Source organism: Anser anser (assembly GCF_964211835.1).
Source record: "Anser anser genome assembly, chromosome: 3".
In the NCBI taxonomy this organism is placed as follows: Eukaryota; Metazoa; Chordata; class Aves; order Anseriformes; family Anatidae; genus Anser; species Anser anser.
In genome coordinates, this window is record NC_139722.1 from 15362373 (window position 1) to 15379943 (window position 17571).

The window sequence follows — 17571 nt, forward strand, 5'->3', positions numbered from 1 at the left end:
TTTTCTTAGTATGCGCGCAGGCCATCTTTAAAGAATAAGTATTTATTTAAAATTCTGAAAGTTTTTCCTTACTGTTTATTTTATAAGTAATTGTGGTAACTGCTAACCTTTTTGGTGTACGTGGGAGAAGGCTTCTGCAACAAACTTCAAATATTGTTGGAAGAACACACTTTTTAATTAAAGATAAGCTTGTCAGAAGAGGTGCAGTTTGTTTCAGATAGGCAGGGCTGACTGCCTTCATGGCTACTGTCAGCTCTCTTTATCTTTAGAATTTAGGGAATTATATTCTGTTTTTCCATAAGCTGTTATGCTTGCTTCCCCACTATGATGTTTGTAGCAAATAAGTAGCATCAGATGAGGAAAAGGCATCTTGCGCTTGGGAAGTTGTTGGGCTTTTCTGTGATCCTTCATTTCTGTGGAATTTCATCCCCAGGTTTTGGACCGGTCCCTCAAATTGTAGAAAGCCTCTTTTGCTCGGGAGGAATGTGGTTATAAACCATGATCTTGAGGTGGGAGATTCCACTGGTGTGATATTATAAGGTACGGTTCATGCACACATTGTTTCTCAAGGAATGCTAAGGTCAGAGTCTTTAAAGTTTAAATCAACCACAGGAGCCAAAGGCAAGCCTGAGACAGCTCGTCTGTCTGGCAGGGAATACTGCACTGCTTTGTACGGCACAACTGGGCTCCAGAAGTCTTCGTGTCCACAGAATTGTATGGCAGTACCCCATCCAAGGTTTGAGATAAGTGAATAAGGCTTGTCTGCAGAGCGGGGTAGGAAGTTGAAGAGGAAGAGTGTTGTTCAGGTTTTTGCAAGGTGTATTTACACAAAACCCAGGATAAATAAGTCAAACTACTTAATATAAATCCAAACAGCACTTTTATTCAGGAGGTCATGACCACAGTCTTAAATAGAATGGGGAAAAATCTATTTGAAGGAGTGCAGTGATGTTACCTCTTCTAGATAGAGGATGAATCAATTTGGAATGGAAGCTTTTAAATCATGGTAGTTTATGATGACTCTCTTCCCAAAATACCAATTTACTGATAGAGCTGTGTATGTTACAGCTGAAAGTGGCCCTTGCTTAATATGTAAATATGGCTTTCTTAAGAACTTTCTTTTTTTTCTCTTTAAATTTCTTATCTTCTAAGCAAAAGAAAGTATGATATTTATGTTTGAACAGTTCTATATTTAAGTATAGAAACATTCCCTATTGTGACACTTTGTATATTTTTTTTTAAGTCAGAAAATAAAGAGTGAACTTATTGGACATTTTTTTTTTTAAAATATGAAGGGGGGTGTTTTGTTTCAGAGACATGTATCAGTCCAATTGGGTGTGAACTATAACTCAATGAAATGCAAAACATTTTTTATGGGTAAACTAATGGCTATTGATAGATAATATGCTTAGCATAGTTTACTTACACAGTTACAAAAGTATTTTCTGTACTTAAAATAGACTGATTAGTACAACCAGAAACAATTAGTTCTACAGACTTGATAACATCTTTTTTCAACTGAAATTGTATTAATAAAAGAAAAGAAGCAGGTTTTTTCTTTTTTTTCCCCTTCAAGTTTGAATGAATGGACACTGTACCAGGGATGATTCCCCATGCATCTAATCTGATTTGTCTTGGTTGCTGTATTTTTTTTTTTCTGTTGTCTTTGCTTAACTGATGCTGCAGTGAGTAGCTTTAAGGAGCTAAATGGCCGAAAATGAAAACTGCAAAAGACCTGTTCAGTTTGGCTCCCTAAACTGGCTTGCTCAGGATGAGAACACTGCTGCTGAGTCAAAGGAGGGGTGGGGATTTTTGTTTAGGGGACAGGGAGACTGGTTTAGACTGTCCTGGAACTTCATCCTCAGACCTTGAATAGATTATTGCTATATGCAAATATATGCTGCTTGACTGGTTAATCTGCAGCCCTGAAAATTACTGCCAGTTGCTGTAATTGATTTATTCAATGTTAGATGCCTGCAACATACACAGCTTTGGAAGCAAAGGGTAATGTTAAGCTGCTTTCGTAGTTTGTTTTGAGAAGCGTCAGATGGAGTAAGTGCTTGAGACATCCATCTTAACTGCTGTGGATATCACATACCACTTAACTATAGCACAGGCTTGAGCTTCCGATGTCTCTGCAGTTTTTATTCAAATGCTTCTTGACAGTGCCAAGAATATAGTGGCTGTTTTCTACAGTTTGGGGCAAACAATGACGTAGGCTTCAAAAGGGTCTTCTGTACTTGTCCTTGATACAGCATGTATATTAGAATGGCATATACTGATAATTACTTTCTATGAAAATTACCAGAATTGGTTGGTTTTTAGGGAAAAGTGCAAGTTGTTTGCTAAATTTCACCTCAGAACCACCCTCTAAAATTTTGGTTATTTTTCTTCAGTGAGCTAAAACAAACCACTTACCAACATTTTTACAATTTCAACAGTTTCACATTAGTTATTTGTGGAAGGCCTTCAGGCTTTGTTAGAAGGTGTAGCAAGTAAGTGCTTCTTCATCATGTATTACAAGAGTAAGATTGACTCACTACAACTTCTGGCTCTTTCTCATTTTAACATTAACACAATCATGTTTAAATGGTTTTAATAAACTCTAATACATTGTCACATGTTGCAAATTTATTCACTTTATTTAAAATGCAATTTTTTAAAAAATCATGCATTCTGTATAGGTAATGTGTACAGTATCTGTTATGATTTATTTGTATAAGCCAGCTGTTTTGAGAGGAGACCTGGAGGTATGTGGTTTAGGAAGGATACAGTGCATAGATTTTATAATTAAATCTCTTAGGTGCATTGTTCCTAATGTGAGGCTGTCATGTTAGGGAAGGAATACATAGCAATGGAGAGCTTGTATTAATGTTCTCATTTACATAACCTTTTTAATAAAATGGCTTAGTTGGCTGAAGACTGTCTCTTGTTAAAGAGGTGAAATGACATCACACAGCTAAAACATGAAGATTGGAAAGACTTCTATTACAAAACACGAACTGCATTCCAAGAAATTATGGAAAATAAATACTAAGAATGTAAAGCTGCAACTTTATATGGCCACCCAGGCGTTCTGTCAATGTTGGTGTTCCAAAACCTGAATGGTTTATTCAGTGATGTGCCTCTCATTGGGAGATGGTGCCAGACAGAACCTCTTTTGCTCCCTAGTCAAGTTTCTGAAGTGCTCTTAAATAACAGTTCTATCAAACATTTGCTAATTAGCTGACAGAATTTTTCAGTTAAGTTGGGTACTTCTGTTGAATTTCACTGTGTAGTGCAATTCTTTTGAGGCACATGGAAGTAAAATAGTTATAATAAAGCTACAACTTAACAAAAACTGTATGGTAGATTTAATACTTTCAAAGAAAATGCTGAGATAGCAGTATCATTTAAAGTGACCGACCTTCAGAACTTCTTTCTAAATGGTTATTAATAGTAGGTTTTTAGAATTTCTTTGCTTTTGCCAAATTGTTAGTATTATTGTTTAGCCATGAAATAGACTTGACTATTGTTTTGAGTAGGTTGAAAAAAGAAAAAACTTTCAGAGAGCAGTCTAAACTCTAAACAAGTCACTAACTTCAAGGAAAACAAAAATCCAAAGTCCTCTGCAGGTTTTTGTGTGCATGTGGAGGGGGTGGGGGGAGAAGCACAGCTCAGCTGTTAAAGTATAGCTTTCCTAAAATTATTGTTTAAAAGGTTGACTTTCTATGTCAAAAAGGTCCCCAGTCTTCAAAAGTTTGTGATCTTTTCAATGTGAAGCTTTGAAAAGGTCTTTTGCTGTGTGGTCTGCTGAGAAGGCCAATGCACATTGTTAATACAGCAGACCTGTTCACATAGAACAAAGAAAAATATGGTTGTAGGAAAAAATGACATGGCAAGCTGGACTGTGTAAATAAGACGAGTTTTTTTAAAAAAAACTAAAAATGTGCTGGTTGAATAATCCATGGCAGCTTTGAAGAAGACACATGACTGTGTTTGTTTAATCACAAGATCAATTAATGGCAAATTATGGAAATAATGCAAAATTGGCTTTGAGAAAATGACATTTCACTGGAAAAGAAGCTGAGGTGGAGCCACAGCAAGAAAAAAAATGCAAGAGACTAGGTATACAGTAGCACATCTTAGTTAAATAACTATTTTTGACATTAAAAAAAAAACAACACACATTTTCAAAAAAGCCTTGAATATTAGAGTTCCACTGACTTCAGTATAAATGAGGTGAAGCTTTATTGAAGTATCTTCTTGCAGTACAAAGTAGTGATTAACTTTCACTTTTTCATCCTTATTTCAGTAGCAGAAACGATGCGGCTTGGTTTCCAAGTGGAAGTTGCAGAAGTGTTTGTCCCACTTTTGAGTCCAATGTACAGCATAGCTTGCCTCTGCATTTACAGCTACAGTGCTTCATGTTCCTCAAAGTTGCCCAAAAATTCACAGCATACACCTCAGTTGCCCTTCGTGCTCCTTACTTGAACATTTGCACTCAACCCCTTTCTGTCCAGGGAAGGATTTAGCTCTTCTAGTGTGATATGAGGTGCCAGCAGGATGCAGCTGTGTCATGGGGCTTCTGAAGAGCTCCTTGAAGGTCTCTGGATGCTTCCTTGGTTTTGGCTTATTCATTCAAAAGGAGGGAGTTGGTTTACAGAGATGGATGGTGGCTAGTTGGAAGAATACACTTAATTACAGTGTAACATACTTATGTAGTCAAAGTAATTTTGCGTAGGGCACTGCAATTTGCTGTATCATAGAGAGTAACTTCACTTATTCTATTGAGAACGTCAGAGTTTCACACGTGTATGCTGTCACACTTTGAGTTTAAAGTTTACATAGCTACATTTTGGTTAAGTAGCAATTCACTGTAGTATTGTTAAAAATTCCTACTCTTCACACAAACGTTTACACAGTAGCTCATGCAGATGGACCTTATGTATCATCTTAAATTTGAGACAGATGAGGAAATTAAATGATTTTCCCATCTAATCACCTACCTACTACAGGATGCTATTTGAGCAGCTGTTTTTAGGGGTGGACAGGTGCACTGATCTGTTCTTTGTTCAACTGCTTTCTGTATGAATGGAAGACATTTCCAAAATGAAGTATGATGATAGTTTTCTAAACATTCTTAGAAGGTGAAGACTTAATTCTGTTGACTTTGCACATACAATCTCAATTGCAGCATTTGAAATGGTAGAAATCAATATACAGCCAAGCATTTTTGTGAGTTTGCATGTATGTAATAAAGTAAGATTGGATCACGTATTTTTAAATAGCTTTGGAACTTGGGAGACTTCTTGTGAATTTATGTATTTATATTTAGAAAATACCTAAAGTTGTGTTAATAAGAAGTTTCACAATTAAAATATCTCTGCATGCCGAAGTGGATGAGTTTGTTTCTTTATTAGCATTCTTGTTAACAGTACATGTCAAGTTGATACGCAAAACAGCACGTCCTTGCAAACAACCCTAATTTCTGGTAAATTGCATTTTGGCAAAGAAGATTGGCTTTTATTTATGGTTGTTTTTTTTTTTTTTTCAACTTGAATGGAATTGTGTGTCAGAAAGGAAGGTAAGGCCTGCACTTTGAAGGCAGAATTTGCTTTAAGATGCAACTGAAGGATAGTCTCCAAGTTTGGAAAATGCTTATCAGTGTGGGGATTTTTTCTCCTCCTCATTGCAGTTTTCAAACACATAGTGTTGCTGTGGGTTAGAAGGGAAGAGCTGGCAAATACCGGAGGGGGAAGCGGCTATGAAGGGTTTTGGACACAAGGAGGGGATGGGTGATTTTGGCACATCAGCACCCAACCAGTCCTCCCAGCACTGGCAGACTGCGGTCTGGCCACCCCACTTGGTGAATGAGAGGAGGGCTGGGAATCACAGAATCACAGGGTTGTAGGGGTTGGAAGGGACCTCGACATGCCATTGGGTCCACCCCCCCTGCCAAAGCAGGTTCCCTAGAGCAGGCTGCCCAGGTAGGCGTCCAGATGGGCCTTGGATATCTCCAGAGAAGGAGACCCCACAACCTCCCTGGGCAGCCTGTCCCAGTGCTCCGTCACCCTCACCGTGAAGAAGTTCTTTCGCACGTTGGTGCGGAACTTCCTGTGCTCCATTTTGTGGCCATTGCCCCTTGTCGTGTCCCCACAATCCCCTGGAAAGAGGTTGGCCAGATCCCTCTGTCTCCCACACTTAAGGTATTTGTAAACATTGATGAGATCCCCTCTCAGTCCTCTCAAGGCAGAACAGACCCAGGTCTCGCAGCCTTTCTTCATAGGGAAGATGCTCCAGGCCCCATATCATCTTTGTGGCCCCCCCGCTGGACTCCTTCCAGGACATCCCTGTCTTTTTTGTGCTGGAAGCCACACTCCCATCTGAAACTGAAAAGTGGAGCTGCAGGAGAGCACTGGTTGTCCCCGGCCGTGGCCACGCTTCTGCTCCGCTGCCAGCACCGGGCCTTGGTGGCACGGCTTCGCCTCTCTGCCAAGCGTCTTCCTTGCTGCTGCGGTGGGATGCGATTCTGCGTGACCTCATCTGGCAGAGGTGCGAACGGCTGTTAGTTTTACCAAACTGGTAAAGCAACAGAACACTTGAACACATGTATTTGGATATAGTAAAATTGGCGTATTTGTTTCAAATCGAGTTTTTAAAAGTCGAGTAAGAATCTGTAAAATTTTAGTCAGCAGATGAACTGTGTAGGAAGAGGGTCAACTTCCATGCGTGTGAAAATTGAGTGATCAGTGAGCCATCGAAGGCTTTGGGTTGGAAGGCACCTTTAAAGATGACATGGATCACAAAGATCACCTCTCTGCAGCAGGCAGGGATGTCTCTCACTAGATCAGGTTGGCCAAAGCCCCGTCCAGCCTGACTGAGCACTTCCAATGGGTGTTGGATGCTTTGATGGGGCAATGAGGAGCATTTCCAATGATGGTGGACTATGGAGATTCTTCCGAAGTCTAAAATAAATTGTGGGGTTTGTCAATTTAAAAGATACTTCATAAAAATAGGCCCTGCTTTCATGTTTTGGAGTGCTTTTACTATATACAGCACTTCAAACTTTTAACAAACATATTTATAATAATACAGACAAGGGACACTTCAATCAAGGGCAAAGTTTCTAAGTATTGAGTAAAGGCATTTTTTTTTCTGTTCCTGAACTGTAGAAACTGCTGTAAAAATGAGGATAAGGAGGTGACACAACAGAAAATGATGCAAGTAAACTGCTTTAGTGGCATAGGTGAATGTTTTCTCACTAATGGGTGACACTGGTAGATGTTTCTTTTAATTTATGGTACCTGGCAAACCTATCTTTGATCTTAAGGTCTTTTACCCCTCATGTTCCCAATGTACAATGTCCTCCAGTTTTGTCTAATAAAGGGCATTTAAAAAAATATATAGCCTTTTTTGCCCCCCCCCCCCCCCCTTTTTTTTGCTTTAAAGCTGATCCTGTACAGATTCCAGTGAAGGAAATCAGTTGATTACCAGCATTGTGAGTTTGAGTCATGAATGGGTAAAGATCTTTGACACTGAAGATTAGTAAGGGGGAGGAAAAAGGAAGCATGTCATCAACCTGGCATGATTGTGCACCTACTCTAAGCAATAGTCACAGTCTGCTTTTCAGTTTATGATGGGAAGAGCAAGAAGGAGCTGTACTGGATTCTGTGGGGTGTAATTCTGCTGCTGATACTCCTCTAAAATAGTCAGTGGCATAACATACAGCTCCGCGGTCTACACAGCGTCTAAGTCATTGCTTTGGACATTTTTGCTGCGGAAGATTTCACTGGCTTGTTTGTTCCATAATATCTTTCTCTGGGAATTTGGAACGTGTGTCATTCTTAAATCAGGGCTGCCTTCTTGAAAGATGGTAGGACTGCTTAAGTTTTTGTTTTTTTCAGTTGACCTGTACCCCACACAGCCTGTGAAGTCCACCAGAAGGACATTCTGTGCCTTCATGTCTGAGCTGCTGCCTTCCCCGTTCTCGCTTTGTAGGTGCCGGGTTGCTGGTGGATCTGAAAGGAATCTGTTTTACTCACTCAACAAGAAACTCTAAGACTCCTATTTTTTTCCTTACTTGAAACTGGGAAGGCCTCAGAAAAGAGGTCATCTTACAGTCATTTTTGATGCTTTATTGATAAGCTGTTTTTTATATCTGTATGTAGGAATACCTGCAAAAAATTGCACTGTCCTTTTACTAAATAAATTTATCAGCAAAAATTTTAAGTGAATCTATAAAAAATAGTATGTATTAGTAGCATTTTATAATTTCACAGGAAAGCTCTCTTTTAAAATAAGCAGCTTCAGTTTCCCCCACAATATTGGTCAATGGTAGACAGAGAGATGAATATCCATCTATCATTTGCTGACATTCTTTAAAATTTTGATATCTAGCTGCAGCTTGTTACAAACTTCAGTGGTTAATAGGATTTAAAGTGAATGTGGAAACATGACTGTATAATTTGAAATAGCTGTTCAGATTGAAAAGGCTGTAACAATTTTATCTGGTCTTCTCCTCCTGCCCAACTCTGAGTGATAACAATATTTAGAATTCCTTTCAAAATGTCTTTGGAATGATGCTAGGCATTTCCCTGTGTAATTCTTTTCTATACTTTCATCTTTTCAACTGTTGACCCCCTTTCTTGTCTATGTCTTGCCTACAAAAAAAATGGCCTTTTTTTTTGGGGGGGGTCATTTTACTATAAACCTTCATTTTCAGTACTGTGATTTATTGTAGAAACTCGTCTGTGGATTTTCATTCTCCCAAATCCTTTTCATGAACAAGTGGGGTCTAGTTTTGAAGCTAAATTTGCGTCAGTATTTGTGATGATTAATGTTTTGTATCTTAATATCTCCAAATTTGATTACTGCAATATTTCCTAGCTTCTTGAAATCTTCTTTATCTGTCTTTCAGGGAAATGGTTTTACTTGCTGATACATAGCAAATGCAGTTGGTTTATACTTTTAGACAGGCACTTCATGGTCAGTTTATTGTTCAGGATGATTTAAAGCAGGATCAGACAAAATAGCATGGTTTGCATACTAGCTAAATATCATAAATAGCTGTTACTATGACGAAAGTAGTAACTGTAATAAATGTTTCTGAAAAGTGTAGTTTAACATCTGTGATTTGAGTGCTTAATGAAGTTAGGTTTGTACTTTCGAAGAATTGAAGTTATATTTTCAGGTAAGTGAGTCAGCATAAGGGATTAATGCTTCTAGGAGTTCTATTTTGGTATCTAACTCAAGTATTTCCACTGAGTGAAGTATTTCAATTCTCAGTGAAGAGATGGCTTAAATATAGAATTGCATAGTATGTAGAACAAGGTGATATTAAAATTTAGAAATAAGTATTAGAAAGTAAGATGCATTGTGTCAACACAGTAAATTTTTATAATGCTGTGTTTATGTATTAGCTTTGAAATGTTTTCACATGAGTTGCATGTAAAAAGGGAATGTTATGAAGATATGCAATGATATATAAATATTCTTGATTTGTGTTGAGGAAGTTAGAGAGCAGGAATTCTCTTAAAGAGTAAAAAGGTAAACGTTGACTTCAAAATGTAGTATTTTTGGAAGTGATTGTTTCTCAAGACTGTAACACTTGTATGGCTGTCTGAAAACCACATTACAGTTTCATGGCTAGGAGGATGAATATGCATATATACAAAAGTTTCATCTATAATGAACAGAAGAGAGATTGTACAATGACTCAGGAACATAACTCTTCGTGAAAAATTTGTTCTTACTCCAGTACTGCTGATTTCAGGACAATTTCACAATACTATTTGTTATTGGAGATCAGCCTTATTTGGAATTGGATTTGAGAAGTCTGATTTCCAAAGTTGGTGAAATTGTGCAACTAAACAGAAACTGAAGATCAAAATAGTCATTATTAAAAAAAAAAAAAAAAGACACTGGTGTTCTCCTGAAGGTGAATAATACATTTAACATTCTTTTACAACTTCTAACTGTTTTCACTCTTAGCAGTAGAAGTCTAGGGAATTGCAGTATGATTTGGGGTATTTTTAGAAGACTGCGGTTTCCTTTGCTAATTTGATACGATTCCTTTTCAGAAATGCAAACAAAAAGATCTGGTGTATACATAAGTGCACCCAACTGTTTGATTTGCACCTACAGCTGGGATACTGGGGAAGAAAAATGTGCTCGGAATTTGTTATGCAAATGGCAGACCAAGTGTCCCACTTTATTTCACAATTACCATCTAGAGTATTACCACAACAAATAGCCTTTTCTAACTAGAATGAGGTTTAACCAGCTGTAAAATTGATAATCAGTCATGCTATTTCAGAAACTGCAGTGTGAGTGTTTTTTGCGTTGTTTGTGCAGTAATGAAAATAAAGTCCTAAGAGCATTGAATGTACCTGGAATGTTGTTTTTAAATAACCAAAGAGAAATTTTATACACTCAGTACGAGTACTCAGTTGGTTTTGTTTTCACTGAATCAGAGATAAGTTGCATCTCGGGAAGAGGATACAAAGCCGTATTGCATATCCACCCATTCCACACTGGAAGGATTATTATCACGTGGAAGGAGAAGTGAAATGATGTTGGGCGCCCAGCCTTCAGTCTATTATATCTAAATTTTGGAAAGCTTTTAATGTAAAACTGTATGTGTATATATTGGTAATACTATTTCCCAGATACGTATGTTAGCTTAAAATAGATGTGTTATTACTTAAATAAAAATATCACTAAATGATAAATAGTTTTCTTGTTCTGTGTATCACTAAGATGAGAAAACCCATTTTATTCCATCTGGAGCCAATACTAGGTACTTTCAAATATTTTCGTTAAGCTCATAACCTGCTTTATAGCAATGACACCTGATTTGGTTATTGCCAGAACTGACATTTGAACCCAGCCTCCATTTTTTTACATTTGAGGTAAGATGCAGTGCACTACTAGTTTCAGAGTGCTGGTCTCCATTGATAAGCTCTTCTCCTTTTCCTTGGGTGTTTTTGAGTTTGACCCCTTAATGTCCTCTTTTGTACAGAGGATATAACACTGGGGCTGAAGAACAGCCTCTGTTTCATTTCCTTGTAATTACTTGTTGGGATTGTAGCAGCTTCTGTAGGAATAATGAGACAGTTGCCCAGAGTAATAACATGAAAATGAATGACTAGAATGGAAACTAGACTGAACCAAGAATCTGTCTAGCCTAATACCCTGTTTTCATCAGTAGCCAATTGCTAGAAATGCCTAGGAGAGGGTGTAAGAGAAGAAAACTTCCTGTCCTATTAAAATCTCTCAGCCTGTGTTGGCAACACAATTCAGGAGCTTCCTGAGGTAGTTGGAGTGTTTTCTGTCTCGTAGCTTTTGACAGCTCCATCTCTGTTGAATCAAATAGCCTTCAGACCAACGCGAGCTTCTTGGCAGCAGAAACATTCCATGACAATAAGTTCCAGCTTTACTCTATGATGTGAAAAAAATCTTCCACGATGAGTCTCTTGCATGCTAGCTTCATTTGCCTTCCATCCTATTGTTAACTGGGATCCAAATAGCAAATTATTTTAATGAGTCACCACAGATGTAGGAGAGCAGATCTAAGGTGATTGCCTTTGATGCTCTGTGTATTCCAGTTTGTGTTTATCCATCTCTTATCTTAGATATGACAGCAGTACAAAACAAAACCACGTCACGATCTTCCGCAGACAGGCCATCATCCCTGATCGATGACGCTGTGACAATACAACTCACGAAGAAGCATTGTTTTACAAAATTTCCTGTCAGCTCTTCTAACAGCACTGTCTAGCCAAATAATTTGTGGCATTTCTGAAGGTTTACATGGCATCCTGACAATAATTGAGCTCTGTTTGATTGAAGCATTTTTACAGAATTGAATAAAGGCACCCATCATAGAGTAGTCTAGGAAGCAAGAGGCCTTTGGAGGTCTTCTGGCCCAAGCCACTGATATGCTCTTAAGCAGGTCCATTAGATGATGATGGTTTTATGGTGAGTTATGTTTTCAGAATCTCCAAATACAGACTCCACCTTATCTCTAGGCAGCCTGTTCCAATATTTGACCACTCCATTGGTGGAAAAAACATTTCCATATAGCCAGTTGCAATTTCCCATGTGGTAGCTTGTGTCTGTTGCCTCTTGTGTTAGAATGCCGTCAGATTGATTGGATGCAATTTGCTTGCAGTCAGTTTATTCAGTTATCTTTTTCTTCATCTATCTGGAAATAGTTTCCAGAGAGATTAGCTTCATAACTGTCCTGGGACCTGAGGCTAACTGTAATTCAGGCCTGTAGTTCATCAGATCCTTTTTCATACCCTTCTTGGAGACAGGCATGACACTTGCCTTTTTGTGGTTATCAGCAACCTCCTGAGTTGCCATGACCTTTTTAGGGTGGTAGAGAGCAGCCCGGTAATGATTCTGACTTGCTCCAAAGCTCCCTCAGATGCATCCCATCGGGGTCCCTGGAGGAGAGTGGTGTGTGTCCCAGGAGACAGCAGCAAAAAAGCTCACCCGGTCTTTTCTGTGCCTTCCGTCACTCTCTCTCCTACCCCCCTGAGAAAGGATGCCCACATGTACTTACGTTTGGTGCTGATTTACTGATAGCAGCCTTTCTTACTGCCCTTATATCCTTTCATTGCCACGATCTGAATGTCTGTGTGCAAGGATATACAAGTATGCATATATATTGTGGTTTTGCAAGGGCAGCATAACTCTAAAGTTTGAGAGAAGTAGGTTTAATCACAGTCATTCCAATATTTAGTTGCTGGAAGAGGAATCTGCAAATTGATTCATAATACAGAGTATATAACAAGATGCACTGGCTGGAAGTTATGGCTAGATAAAATGATCAGAAGCCAAGAGCTGTTATTTTCCCCAGCTTGTGATTGACTCTGGTAGAAATTTATATTTTATAATGAATTCTTCTTACTTCTAAAACAAGGTTCTGCACTTATCCTGACGTTAAAGTCTTATTTTAAAATCTTAAGATTTTAGTGACTAAGCAACCATTTTTCTTCCATGACTGAATTATTTTATTGATTAAGTAGTTGAAAAATTCCTCAGAAGAAATTACCTGATCTCTTCCATGCCCCTTTGGACCGCCTCTTTGTCTAACTAAGGAGGTCAAAGGTCTTACCAAAATCTGTTCCCAACCTTATGGGTTAGTTGTTTGCAATGTCAAAGTCCTGACTGATCTTCTAGATGAAATACCTAATTAATACCTACTTATGCACATAATAAACTTTGTGCTTAGGGACTTGAAAAATGAGTAATAACAGCAGAAGATTACAGTAGACCCTCACTTCATCAGGCTTCATCAGAATTAAGTCTGTCAAAATCTGTAGAGAAGAGGTTGCTGTCAACCACACTGTTAAACTTTTTTTTTTTTAAGCAATAAAATCCAAATTTAGGGACTATCTTCTGCTGAACCAGACCTTTTTGGACCAATTGGTATAAAAGCTGACCTTAACGGTGCCGACTTGCACGTGCTCAGGTCAAATGTAATTGTAGAATCACAGAATAATTCAGCTTTGAAGACCTTGGGAGGTCATCTGGGTCCATCCCCTGCTCAAAGCAGCTACTTAATGTTTATGCCAAATGTGATTCTGGTCTGTTTTTTTTACAGGACAGCCAGTTATGTGGTTTTCTTCTCTTTTTATTTTTGCCACTATTTCAGTAATAGGAAATTTCTTCAAATGATTTCATGACATATTCTTTTTATTCCAGAGAAAAACATGGAAGATCAAACACTTCTAGTTGAATTTACCATTAAATCTAGTTAGTATTTCTTTCCACTGCAAAAAGCGGAGGCTAGTGACCTCTTAAATAGCTTTTTATTATTGAAGTTGGTGAGAAAATTTCAGTTCATTGATGAAAAATAGTCCTCATGAATTTTACATGGGATGGGAGATTAGTCTAATCAGGCCCTAAAAGCATACATTTCGAATTTCAGCAGAATTCATCTACAAAAGTTCCTGTTACACTTTATAAAGCCTAGAATATCTCATTAGTAGTCCTGACACAGGAATTGGAATTTAATTGGTATTTCCGTTATATTAGGTATTTAAACATATTTTCATTATGTAAGTTTATTTTATCAAAGAGCACATTATCTATTTGAGAGACAAAATTATTAGTAAATTTGACTGCAGTCGAGTCATCAGTGAAGGTTGTCTCTAGGGTAGGGTGCATATTGGATGGTGGAGAAGGATATTGCACTGTGCTTGTCTGAAACTCCAAGTGAAGTTAATCTTATGTATGAAGTGGGAGTTATGCTTTATGGACACACAGTTCTGCTAAAGAAAGGCACTAACCTTTCTTCAAACTGATTCCACAGAATTAGATGCCCTTTTTAAAATTTATAATGGGAAAGATAAAGCCTGTATTAGCTAAGATTACGAATGGATACAAATACTGTCATTTTGCCTTAAAAAATAAGGCGTTCATATAATGTTTCCTTGAAATATGCTTTTAATTAAATAGGCTAAAATGATTTGTAATTTTCCTTTGTCAAATCTATTTATGTGAGACATTTTTTAGGGCTGCTTAGCTTCTTTGGAGTAAAATAATTATCTCCTTACCAATATATAATGCATATATATTATTGCAAAAATAAAAATTGGTTTTCTTTATGTTGATAAACTTTTGCTTCAGTTATTTGAGATATTGGTGGTTGGTATAAATTATTATGCATACTCATTTTGTTTAAATTCCATTAATTTTCTTCCAGTTATTAGGTAGGTACTCATTCAAAGCAAATCTTAAGCTAATTGTGTTGTGTATAATACTAGGCAGTGGACCAAGAGTAGTTTAAGGGTGAGCAAGGTCTTTTGACTTATCAGCATTTAAAATAATTTTTACCCATTTTCTTTTTTTCTGTGTCTGTTTACATGACATTACATTTTTCATGCTCTCTCTTACCTGCAGACTCCCTTTCTTCAGGCAGTCATTTTTACAATTATTTTCTTTTCCAATTGTTTTTCATAAAACATATCCATGTGTTAGTATGTGAACAGCAGTAAATGGTAAAACTCTCTTTTGACTATTTCTATTTGACATGAATTGTTTCTCCCCTGATGTAGAAACAGTGCCATTTTTGCTAGTATATGGGTCAAAGCATTCTGATGCTTCCTGGATTAGTCTGGTTATCTTGACCTCTTAAAAAATAAAAATGAAAAATCAATCTGTGACAGTAAGTGTTCTACATTTCTCCATGTGGCATGCAAATTGTTTACTCCAAAGTTAGATGTGGTTTTGATTGCTTCAGTTTTATTTATCACTTTAACTGGAAATCAGGGTTCATGGAATTATATTTTAAGATATATGTGGTGCTACTGATCAGTATGCTGACATCAACTTTGAGGTTAGGCAGGAGATACTATGATAGGCAAACTATTATTTATTGGGGTTAGAAATATTCTAAACAGTCGCTGATATTTTTAGTGCTAGGAGGTTTTGTAATCTTTTGTTCCGAATAAGTGACTGGGGGAAAAAAATAAAAGTCCTTTTGTTACTTCTAGTTAACCTTGCTTTTAGGGGAGGATGATTCTAAATGGCATCTTGATTTTTTTTCTTTCAGGTCTCGTTTTTTACAATTCTAGTTACTATAAAGCAGCTTGTTGCAATTTTCATTATGTACTCTAATAAGTGTTCTTTTTTACTTGCCAGATTGGTTCTTACATATTATTATCCAAGACTGCTAAATAGATTAGTAAAACCATATATATGAAGGAATAGATGTGAAATATATTTCTCTAAAAATAAGCTATGTTGAAATTGAGGGATAAATGTCTCAGGTGGTGCAAGGTGCAGTGGCTTGTTGCTGAAACTCACTTCACAGATTGAGCTGCTTGAGGGTAAGAAAAGATAAATAGAAACATTTTTCATGATGGAGAAGCAGAGCCCTTAATTAATATGAAACAAAGGACGGCCTTGTGGTGAAAACAGGATTTTAAGAATAGACTGTACATCCGTCTCCTACCTCAACCGCAGATGAGCTCCCTGACCTTTTATCTGTGTTCTTTGTATTACCACTGATTCCTGCAGCTGTAGGCTTTGAAAGTCCTGCTTAGGAAAACAGATGAATAAGACGTGGCATTTTCCATTTGGATTTTTATGGAACAGGAGGTAATTCCACTTTTTCAGGGTGTCAGAGAAGCAATTCTAGGTTCGTGTTTGTTTTCTGTGCATCCGTAGATAGTTTACTCGCAGTTCTAGTATTTGTGCTGTTCTGCTTGATTGCTTGGGAAATCTTCTGAATCGATGCATAAATGGCTTGCTGCAGGAGAGTTAACAGTGGAAATCACCATACTGCTTTTGTTCTCTTGTTAAGAAGCTAAGCTTACTATTAAAGGCCTTGGAGAATTCAAATTAATAGGAAATTATCTCTGGTGTTACTTTAACAGGTTTGCAATTCTTGGCTTCAGTACACAGTAATTTTTGAAAGCAAAAAGAATTCTAAAATCAAAGCTAACTACAGAACATGGAAATGTACAGTGACTTCAGATAAAAACAGATTATGCTGAACTGCTGAATTTTCCATGGCTACAGTGCTAACTAGCAAGACATGCAGACCTGTTTTATTCTACCAAGGTTTAAGGAGAAAATAGCAGCAACTGATTTGGCAGAGAAACAACTAACGAATGTATTTGGGAAGAAAACGTGCATTTTTGCAATGGTTAACTGTTTAATCATTGTTTTTATTAAAATGAATAATATTTTAAAGATTAAATTGCTGTACCTTTACCCACAGCTCCTGATAGACTCTTTTTCTCAGTCCTCTCTCTCTGGCTTAAGTTCCTGCTTTTATGCATTTCTTCAACTCATTTATGAAGAGTTTCCAAGTAGTCTCGGAAGGGATTTTAGGGATCACTAGTACAGTCTTCTTTAGAGAGGTAGGATATATGGTTGGATGGATCTACTGTAACAGCTATTTGTCTAACCCGTTAATCCCTTGTAAGGCAGATTTCTCAGCTTTATTGGTTAGGTATATTATGTCAGTTTGTCGTTATTGCTACTTAGATTTTTTTTTCTTTTCCTAATCTGTAACCTAAATCTTCCTCCAAACTCAGCTAATTTCTTACGGTGTTTCTGGTAATGTGGGGAAACATCCATCCATCATTGCTCATAACAGCTTTTTACATTCTGAAAAGAGATGTCATGTCTCCTGTTAAGCTGATCTTTTTTAAGACTGAAGACTCTGGTTTCAACAGTGTTCCCTAGTACATGTTGCTTATCACTTACTACTCTTGTTAGCCTCCCCTCAGTTCTTTTCCAGCTGCTGCTCTTTTGCAACCCTTATAGGGATTATACTCTGGTTTAGACTATAACAGCACGTAAACAACATGAGTCCTCTGTGAGGTTTTACACAGTGAACCTCCTGTTTATACAGCCTAGATTTGACTTCTGGTCTGCTGTAACCCTGCGTCTTTTACTGTTATCTTACTGTTTACTAATTATTCCCATTTTCATGTTATGTAAATTACATTTCTGTCAAAAGCATATGTTGGTGGGTTCTTTTCTCTCATGCTCATCCCTTCAGTTGATATCTTTAAAAAATATTTCTTCATTTTGAGATCATTTAAAATACAATAAAAGCCATGT

The 17571-nt window shown here is 37.4% G+C and overlaps 1 protein-coding gene across 2 annotated transcripts in view; it reads left to right on the forward strand.

Moving 5' to 3' along the window:
* Positions 1-17571, forward strand: part of ROCK2 (Rho associated coiled-coil containing protein kinase 2) — a 104758-nt gene that overhangs the window by 17717 nt on the left and 69470 nt on the right. The window lies entirely within an intron of this gene.